Genomic DNA, 10,095 nt, shown 5'->3' with positions numbered 1-10,095 from the left:
GAAGTGAATCATCCACGGGATTCGTGGAGTGTGCTGATGGTGACAGATAGCGACGAGGTGATCATTCCACTGACAGATATGGAGCCAGCGAGGAAGAGAGGACGTTCTGGCGTGTGGGAATATTTTGAGTTGATTTTGCTCAATTCATTTTATCTGCCGAAGTGAAAAACTTGAAATGTCCAAAATCATGTTTTCATAATGTAAATATCATTACAGCATATGACTTTAGGAACACTTCCATGTGAATTAAAGCTGATGAAGACTACAAAAATGTATTTGACACTATACGTACATTACATTGCTACACAGTTTAGAAAATCATTTTGTTTATTGTTTTTAGGTGATAGTCTGCAGGACCCAGGAATACCTGCATATCTACCAGCTTGCAGTGTGGTTCCTGCACTCCACAGCCTCTTCTGTTCCATGCAAGTGGATTTTCTCCAGGGCAGGAGAAACTATTTCTAAGAAAAGAAACAGACTCAGCCAGCGCACAGTAACACTAATCCTCTTTTTAACTGTAAATAACAAAAGGGCTACCTTACATAGATCATGTTTTTACTTTGCAAGTTCTTGATTAGGGGTGGGTTTTGACTATCGCTTTTCTGATTACAATCCATGCTAAATTGAATAAAGTGATATTGATTCATTAAAATCCCGTGTCGATTTGTAAATTAACGTTATTATGCCTGAAACGCCAGCATCTCAGGTTAAACCTCACAACATGTCGTCAAACACCATACAGTAAAACAGTAACTGGGAGCAGGTTTACGGATTCTGCATACAAACGTGAACACAGAGCGCGGACCCGACGCGTCAGAGTCAGATTTTGATGTGTCGGCGGGTCCGCGCTGTGTTTGCCTCTTTTTTCGCTGGCTTCTGCAGCTGCAGGTTTCATAACTCTCTGTTTACATCTCTAATTAAGTCTCACATGTGTCAGCTTTCTTTTAATAGATACGAAATTATGGATATATACTGTTAAATGATCAGACTTGTAATATTTCTGACTGAGGCAAAACTTTCCAGATTCCAATCAAATTGAATCGGATCCTGTATCGAATCAAAATGATTCTACAAATCAGTGACGATGCAGCCGTACTCAGCTCCCTAAGCATTTTCCCTTTCCAGTTCACAATCAATCCCACCCCTAGGTCAAAAATATGTATAGGAATTGGCCTAATCTAATATTTTGTATGAACCTGTCCAGCTGTCCAGTGATTAAACGACAAGTAGATGGAGGCAGGACTTCACAGCAGGGGCATACTCCATAATGTGCTGTGCATTATCATATGTATATTATATATATTGCTCACTTATTGTATTTACCAACATCAAGGAGTTATGAGCAAAGAAAGGCCACCATAGTGCATGTTTAAATAGGGAAAGTTTATTGATCAAAATGTATTACGCAAATACGCATTACATTTTTTTCAGCCCCCCAATCGAGAAAACAAAACCAATTACATGTTCAAAGCAACGGAACGGTGGCCCAATATCAGAGAGAACTCCACTCTTGAGTGAGCAGTGATAATTGAGCAGTCCGTTTTATTTTGCAGATTCAAGCTGCTCTTCAAAATTTTCACCACCAGATGTCACCGGAGAGGACTGTGTTGAAAAGCTTCGAGTAATGAACCGTTTTTCAATACAAGCTTCAGTGCTTCGGAAAGCTTCATTTGGCCATCACTACTTGAAGGCATTTCTTGTCAGGGCTCTGTGTGCGGGCAGGTGGAAATGTGGATCCAAATGCAGGACTCAGAGACGAAATGTAACTAAAACCACAGCTTTTATTGCTGGCATGAAACCAAGCAGGCACACACAGGCAGGGTCTGAGGGTACGACGCGACACTGAGCACAGGAAAACACAGGGCTAATATACACAGGGTGGTAATCAGCGAATGGGCAACAGGAGGGAGACACAGCTGGGAGAGATCAGGGTTAACGAGACGGGGGGAACCAAGCTGCACACAGTAACATAAGACAAAGACTTTCACAATAAAACAGGAAACATGAATTACTAAACAAGCATGCAGACTTTACACTGAGAGACAGACAGACAGAGAATGACACATGGAACCTGAACTAAACTAAACGTGAGATATAACTGAGAACAAATCCTTAAGCACGGATAAACAGAAACAAGAAATAATAATCGTCATCACTACAAGAATAAGAAAACAATCCATGAAGCAGAATTAAACCGAAATATAATAAACTCAAAATACTGGGTCCAACGGACCCAGAACCGTGACATTTCTGCCTTCAAGATACTGAAACAGATGCAGGAGTGGTGTAACATGCCTCAAGGAAGTAAGAGGTGGAAGGAACGCTTAATGGACAAGGCGGGTTAAACTGCAAGCTTTGGAAACAGGACCATTGTGCAATCTGTAATTTAACAATGAATTCATGTGCTTTCACTTAGCAGACTCTTCACAGCATCTTCTTTCTGGGAAAAATCAACAAACCTCCCTTTTTTCCCCAAGAAGAAATCATCAGGGATATTTTGTCAGGCTTAAAGAAAAAAAATATCCCAGGCCTTTCGACTTTTATCTGACTCAGCTTCCCCGGCAGAGCCTCCAGTTTCATGTCATGTATAGTGCAGAGTACTTTCATACTGATGAATTCAAAAGCTGAAAAACCTAGTGTACATTATGTTTCAGCAACAAACAGTGAAGAGTCGGGCACTTTTTAAAGGATCTGTAGATTGCAAACACAAAGCTAAAAGACTGAATGTCAATACTGGACTTAGATCCTTGAGGATATCAACACAACTCCAGGGAGGTGATACTCTTTATTACTGTGGAGTTCATGGATGTGCAAATATCCATAATGTTGACATCTTCTTATACAAGGATTGCATTCAGCAGATGCTTTGACAGATTACGTTTTTGATTTCAAGTCTGAGATAACAATTAAAATTGTCTCTCCCTGTGTATAATAAAAAGTAATGGCCTCATTTATGTCCTCAAGAAACAAACCTTACGTGTCTCTAGCCAGTACAAAACATCACAGCTTAAAGTTTAAACTTGTACGCACACCATGATTTAACACCAGCGATGTGGCCGCAGTCATAGCAATAGCGATAGATTTATTTAACTGATAGAAAATGTGGGAAAAGAACAGCAGTAATGCTATCATTTTTATTATTGCATGTGGTGTTGTTATGCAATTAAATTTAGTATAAAAATGTTCAACCTGTGCAGACACACAGGTTTCTTTTCTTTTTTTCTTTTTTTATTTCATTGACACAATCGCAACATTTCACTTTTAAATGAATTACATCACCCTTAATTTAAACACAGTAACACAAAAGCTAACCAATTATGAACCTAATAAGCTTATATCCTTATATTTCTAAATAACATTAAAGCTACACTCGTTGACACAGTTCTAATTAGGCATAAATCCATCTATTCTTAATTCACTGAAAATAAGCAACTGTTAAAAAATAAAATTAGTAAATGGTATGTATGAATTTTTTTTTTTTTTTTTTAAAAAGCACTTACTTTCATTTTAATGACTGGAATTTAATTTCTAGCAGATCTTAGTTGGCAGTTGACTGTATCTGTAACCGTTTCCAGATTGTCCTGCTGAATAATCCAGAGAATGAAGAGCAAATTAAGCAGAGTCTGCAAGAACTCATCAAAGACCAAGCTCCACATTTTCTGGTCTCCTCAACCATCTGCATTTCTCAGAAATCCTGTTCAAAGAGATACTATGGAGTCTCCATGCCCACCAACGGTCCTAACCCGGGGAAAATTGTGATTGCTGCCTCCTGTCTTAGCAAATGGGATGAATATGTATCTGGTGCAGTGATGACCTATTATCTAAACAAGGTCAAGAAAAATGACTTTGATGGAACCACTGAAGTACCTGGAAACATCAGGTGTGAGTCTGAGTAATGATGAAAAAAAATGAACCCTTGCAGATGAACTTAGTTGTGATTTATCACAAGTTTGATAAATAAATCAAACTCTGCTGTTATAAGTGTGGACTTGCTGTAATCACAGATTCAAACACAGCACACTTTATTACCTCAAACTCTTTACTCTGCAGCGCCTCATAATCCTGAATCCTTTCAATTAAATGATAATAAATGTTATGCGGAAGTGTGCAAAGTCGGAAAAAGGTGTGTTGATCGTCCTGTTAATTAGAAAAGCAGACTGTGATATTAACCCAAGTTCCAAGGTACTGGTTCTAAGGTACTGACTGATAAAAAGGCAGGAATAAAGCTGGAATGTTTCTTCGATTTAAGAGCTGCTGAAGAAGAGACTGCTCGCTTTGTCTTAGAGCTATTTACTCAAAATTTATACATTTATAATAAAATCTAGGCCTTTATGTAACTTTTAAAATCAGAAGTCACAATGAGACTTCCCCAAGTGATGACTTATATTATAAAGTAATCGGGGGGGTTTTTAAGTTTCATGCTTAAAAAAAAAAAAAAAAAATAGTACAGCTGAGGTATTATCTTAATAACCGTGCATTCATAATTTGTATATATTGGCAAAGACACATCAAGTGTTTAAAATAAACATCTAATGACATTTTCCCTCCACTAGTCTGAAAGAAAACATTACAAAGAATGAAAACAGCTCCAAATCTTATATTTTTCACTTTCATGCAGCTAAAAACGACAGAAGCAGCAAGTGGACGCAGTGTTTATCCCCCTTTGTGTGTTTCTTTCAAGCGAAAAATCTGTGTTGTCACATTGTCCCCAAAAAGTCTCACCAGTTTTATGCTTTCCATTAGCGCAGAGGTGAGAAACTCCAGGCCTCAAGGGCCGTTGTCCTGCAGATTTTATATATTTCACCCTGGGCCAACACACCTGAATCATTAGTTCATTACCAGGCCTCTGGAGAACTTGAAGACATGTTGAGGAGCCCAAAAAGGTTGATTCTGTTCATGTGGACGTAGCGTTTTCAGTGGGAGAAACGTTTTGTCACTCATCCAAGTGACTTCTCCACTCTCAGTCTGTTGAGGAGGTAATTTAGCCATTAAATCAGCTGTGTTGGATCATGGACACATGGAGTTCACCCCCACTCTAGCGGGGGTTGCCACTGGCCATGTGCACCACTAGATGGCAGCACAATCATTTCAGTTAAAATTTGCTGTAAGAGGCAAATCAAAGTAATTTTTCCAGCTTATGTAAAACTATTTTGCTCCTGGCAGCCACAGGAGAAACACATTTTCACATCCCACCCTGGATTTGATTGGACTTTGGAAATAACGTGTAATCCTAATAAAATGTCCTCACGCTTGTATTGCAATCTTACAGATCCTGCTCCTTGAGCTAAGGCCTATCCCTTTAACTGCAAACAATGTGAGGAAACATAAAGAGTCTTTACTTCTTTTATGGGGGGGAAAAAAAAAAAACCTCATTGTGCAACAGGAAGAGCAAATAATTCACCTGTCATCAGGAATTATTTTAGGGGTACTCAGAGGAAAGGAAATCCAGCGTTGAATCTAATTAATTTAAAAACCATGCAAACAAACTAAAAATTAGGCTGCAGGTTATTTGGATTGTTTCTCTAACAGTGATCAGGGAAGTAGCTCAATCAAGACAGACTGATTAATCATTAATCACAGAGCCTGTCTGTGCTTTTGTGTGTTTCTATGCGTTGCCAAGGTGGTCATTTCTGAGTCTTGAGAACCAAACAAAATGCCATTCATCAGGAAGGCTTTAACGTCTAGTGAGTGATGGGAAATGGGATTTATTTTCAGCTGCCACGTCACAGACTCTTTGTCCAGCTTTCCTGTGGCCCTCTCTCCAATAACATGTTTGTTTTCAGGTTGATATTTGTGTAGCCAACTGCTACCGGTGAGGGAAATCCTGTCTGACCTTCTCAGCTTGTTTCTGGTGAAAACACTGGCACTCTGTGACGTCCGAGACACTAAATTTTTCTTTACACCTTATGTAATATAGAACTGTGTCTGAACAGACAATCCTGGGAGCTTTACAGGAGCACAAAGATGTGGAAGTGGCTGCCATGGCAGGACCCTCAAACACTGTTTACTATGGGAGCACACACAGATGATGAGTGCTGCATCACGCTTGCGTGCACACACGCAAACACACACAGATGGTTGCACTTAGACTGTAATATTTTTGCTGAAGTTGCCCTTGGTGTTTCATGTCTGGAAAATCTGAGTCATGCTTCTCTGTCAAATAATCTCTGATCTAATGTAGGCTTTGTTTAATCACCCTATAATGCATTAAAGCCTTTTTGTGGGCAAAACAAACACAGATAATTGACAAGCATCGTTGCTGTACTAATTTACAGTATGATTAATAGCAGCGCAGTTTATTTTCCGTCTGTTTAATCATTTAATTCCAAATGTGTGCAGGGTATATCTAGAATCATGAAATTTCCAGTTTACTACCCTTAGCTTCAATTAACGCAGTCTAGCCCGAGAGTCCTGCAATAAAGCCCAGCTTCATAAAGGCTATATTTGTCAATGTGTTTTAAGTGAGTGGCAAACCAGTACACAAAAACCAACCCACTACCTCTGGACATGATTTAATGACCTCAGCTCCAGTTAGACCTCCTGAAATAGGAAGCCATCACATTAGCTCCCACTCCCAGAGCAATGTACATTTATGGTTCAATGGAGTCACAGTGGTGTGTTTAAGCTGTGTGCACCTAGTGCCAGCTTGTTCTGGGCCTGAAAAACTAAGCAAATGAGCATGTGCCAAAAACTGTGGCCACTTGATGCTGGCTCTAAAAGGGATACTATAGTCATATACTTCCATACTGAAATGCAGAAAACATACTTACAGCCTGGCACTAAATACACAAGGTATGCTGATACTGAGGGCTGTTGCTAGCTGCATACTTGTCCTCCTCTTAGCTAAGTCTAGGAACTAAACTAGACTACTGTTGCTAGTGTTAGCCGCACTTGAAGCGTTTCTAATAAAATTTTCTGACAAATACTGTGGGTTGATGTAAGGGATCCCAAGAACTCCAGTTTGGGTGAGTGAAATTATAGAGTTTCTGTCTATAATTGTATGACAGTGTGTTACAGCAATGCAGTTTATGGATGTAGCTTGCTAATCAAGCTTGCTAGTCTTAGCATCCCACCTTCTAATCCAAATATAGTAAATAATAAATGTAATAAGTTATAAAGTTTAAATTTATTATTATTTTTGCTTGGATGTTATACTTCTAACACCATTTTCGAAGTAAAAATATTTATTCTCCAACTAGATGGTAAGAAATTGCTGAAGGTGTCAGTTTGTTAGCAAACGCTGGCTAGCTACTAGCTAAGCGATAGTGAAGTGCACAAATGGCAAATAGAGAATGGTCACCTTCAAAGTAAAAGTGCGTCTCAGCGCTGCAACCAGCACGTTTCAAAATCCACAACTCACACTAAACATAAACAGTCCCTATTTGCGGTTTGTGCTGTACCTTTTGGTTTCACTCCCACTTACCCAATAGCTTTGGAACAAGTTGATGTCATCCATGCAAACTACAGGCGATAGCAGCAACCTGCCAGTGACCAAAGCAATCGCAGAGATGGTTGCAGACTGGTCTCCAGTCCAGACAAACAAAACATGAACAATATGGCATTGGCCATATAGTTCACGGTGAACACTACTTTCTGTAGCTAATGCTAAGCTCTTCTTAGTACGGACCTTATTAGCAAAGCAGCGAGCAGTATCATTTGTTTGGGTGTAAACAGTGCAGAAGAGAAACTGACGTGTGTGTGTGTGTGTGTGTGTGTGTGTGTGTGTGTGTGTGTGTGTGTGTGTGTGTGTGTGTGTGTGTGTGTGTGAGAGAGAGAGTGGGAGTGAGAGAGAGTGGGAGTGAGAGTGAGAGAGAGATGAGAAGAATAGTGGCCTGACATACTCAGCTACTTGTTGCTTGTTAGGGAATGCTGAAACGGGCCAGTCCTTGCCACACACATCGACTGCACTAACAATAGCTTTTGTGAATGAATTTTTTTTGAGTGTCTGTCGTGTTGTTGAATCTGTCTACAACCACTGATCCAGGTCAGGCAGCGCAGCAGGGGGTTTGGGGGGACCACCGGACCACCACTTCCAATCATGCCGTTCAGTACAGCTAGTTCTGAATGAGTGACTCAGCGAGCCCATGATGGCCATTCTCATGTCACCGCTCTGTAACAAAGACAGGAAAGCAACACAATGCCCCGCGTTGTTGTGTGCATAGATTAAGTCTGGCTATCAGAGCCCAGGTGTTGCTTATACAGTCCCTAATAAGACTGTGTGTGTGCTGTATGTTTTCCTCCACTGATGTATTTTTGCCAACATTTTGGCGTCACAGTTGTAGGGCTAATGGCATACTTGTCACAGAGATAAACATGAGTAAAAAGAAGAGTACGAGTGTGACTGTAGCACAAATTGGGAATAGGTGCTCCTCTTTGGCACATAAAACCTGACATGAAATCATTTATAAAGTGTTGCTGTTGGAAAATACAGCAAACGCACCCGCATCATTGGAGGTCTTATATAACAGGTCATATACCGAGCAAATGGGCCCCAGCCTCTGTGAAGCTGTCATCTGCTCGAGTAGTAAAACAATCGGAGTGAAGGGTGAGAGATAACAGAGCCCTTCCCCTGCTGTGATAATAACACTGTGCGATGGCTATATTTAGGGCTCTCTTTTGACAAAACTGCTTGTTGCCGCACTGGTACACTGGGGTGCCCGGAGCTCCAAGCTATGCAGCGCCACAACAGCTCATAATTTAACCTTGCCAGTAAAATCGCTTTCCAGTGCACTAATGTATTCGGCACCCCTCCCTCTGCAACAGAGATACGTGGTGTCAAATAAAAAGATCGGTAGACAGTTTTATTTTACAACAAGGGCTTAATCGGGATGCCTGTTCCCTTTAAAACTCTATAATACGATATAAACTTTCAGTTCCCCTAGTAACAGCTTGTGTCATATAGCTAGTGATTGGAGGTATGGTCTGTTCGCTATGAGGCCCACAAACACAGGCACACACTCTTCTCACAGTTTTAAATTTGACCTTTTCTTAAAGGGACATGCTAACCTTTCACCTAGATTCTCAGGCCGAAGCAGACTGCTCATTAAACCAGCACCAGAGCCTGCAACAAGAGCTTTTCTCCAATAAAAACAGCTCCAGCCTGAACAGCAGAGGGATAACTTTTCACTAGATTTTTTACTCAGGGTTTGAGGCCAGCTGATGCGTATGGATGATGGGAAATAAAGCTTTGCTGATTTGCTGTCTCTTCCTTGACTCCAAAAACGACTGAAAAAAAATAGTTCCTCGCCCCAGTTTCGTTAAGTTAAATAAAACCTGGCAAAGAAAAATAGACCGATAATCCATTTTAATGTGAACTGTACACAACATTTATCCCAAGGACAGCAAAGGTGTATAATAAATCAGAAATGTGCCCTGGCGCTGTTCATGCTGGCTCACAATGACATTAGTTATACCTGATTTTCTGCTACGACTAATTAAAAATGACATGCAAAGGTCACCTAATATAACCAGGTGGCAATAAGAGAAGAGCAATCTCATAAACAAGAAAAAGATCCCTCTCTTTCAGGCTTCTGCAGTGTTCTTAGCTGGTCTTCTGCTTTTATTATACTTCCTGTATCCGCCCCCCAAATCTTTTTTGGAGCACAATTTAAAGTATTGTGAAAAAGTGTTAAGCCAACCCTCATTCCTTTATATGTTGCTAGGAAATATTTACACCAATTTACTGAAATGGACATACAGTATAATTAAGACATACAGACATAACAGGAAAATGAGTAGGGAAGAGGTTAATGTGGAACTCAACAGGTGGGGGAACCCTGAAATCAGTTGTAGTGGCTCAGTGTGGGGATGATCTTGGATGTAATTCAACCAGATGTCAGCAGATGTTTTATCTTGTCCTGGCGTGTTTTCCATACTCTACACTGATAGTACACGGTTTATGCTGTTTATTTTCTATACGGTATAAAGTTGGTATGAAGGTGGAATTCAGTGAATCTAAGCATCATCAGCTAAAAATGATAGGAATCTCTGCTACACTTGATGTAACCTGACTGTGAAACCACAGCCACTGTGTACAGGTCACACACTGTTCTTTACTTTAAATCCATCACAGGACAGTAAACTGAACTGTTTATC

This window comes from Rhamphochromis longiceps, linkage group LG22 (assembly GCF_057381845.1).
Source record: "Rhamphochromis longiceps isolate RC_006_pf linkage group LG22, R_longiceps_female_GT1.1, whole genome shotgun sequence".
In the NCBI taxonomy this organism is placed as follows: Eukaryota; Metazoa; Chordata; class Actinopteri; order Cichliformes; family Cichlidae; genus Rhamphochromis; species Rhamphochromis longiceps.
This window is presented reverse-complemented; position numbering follows the sequence as displayed.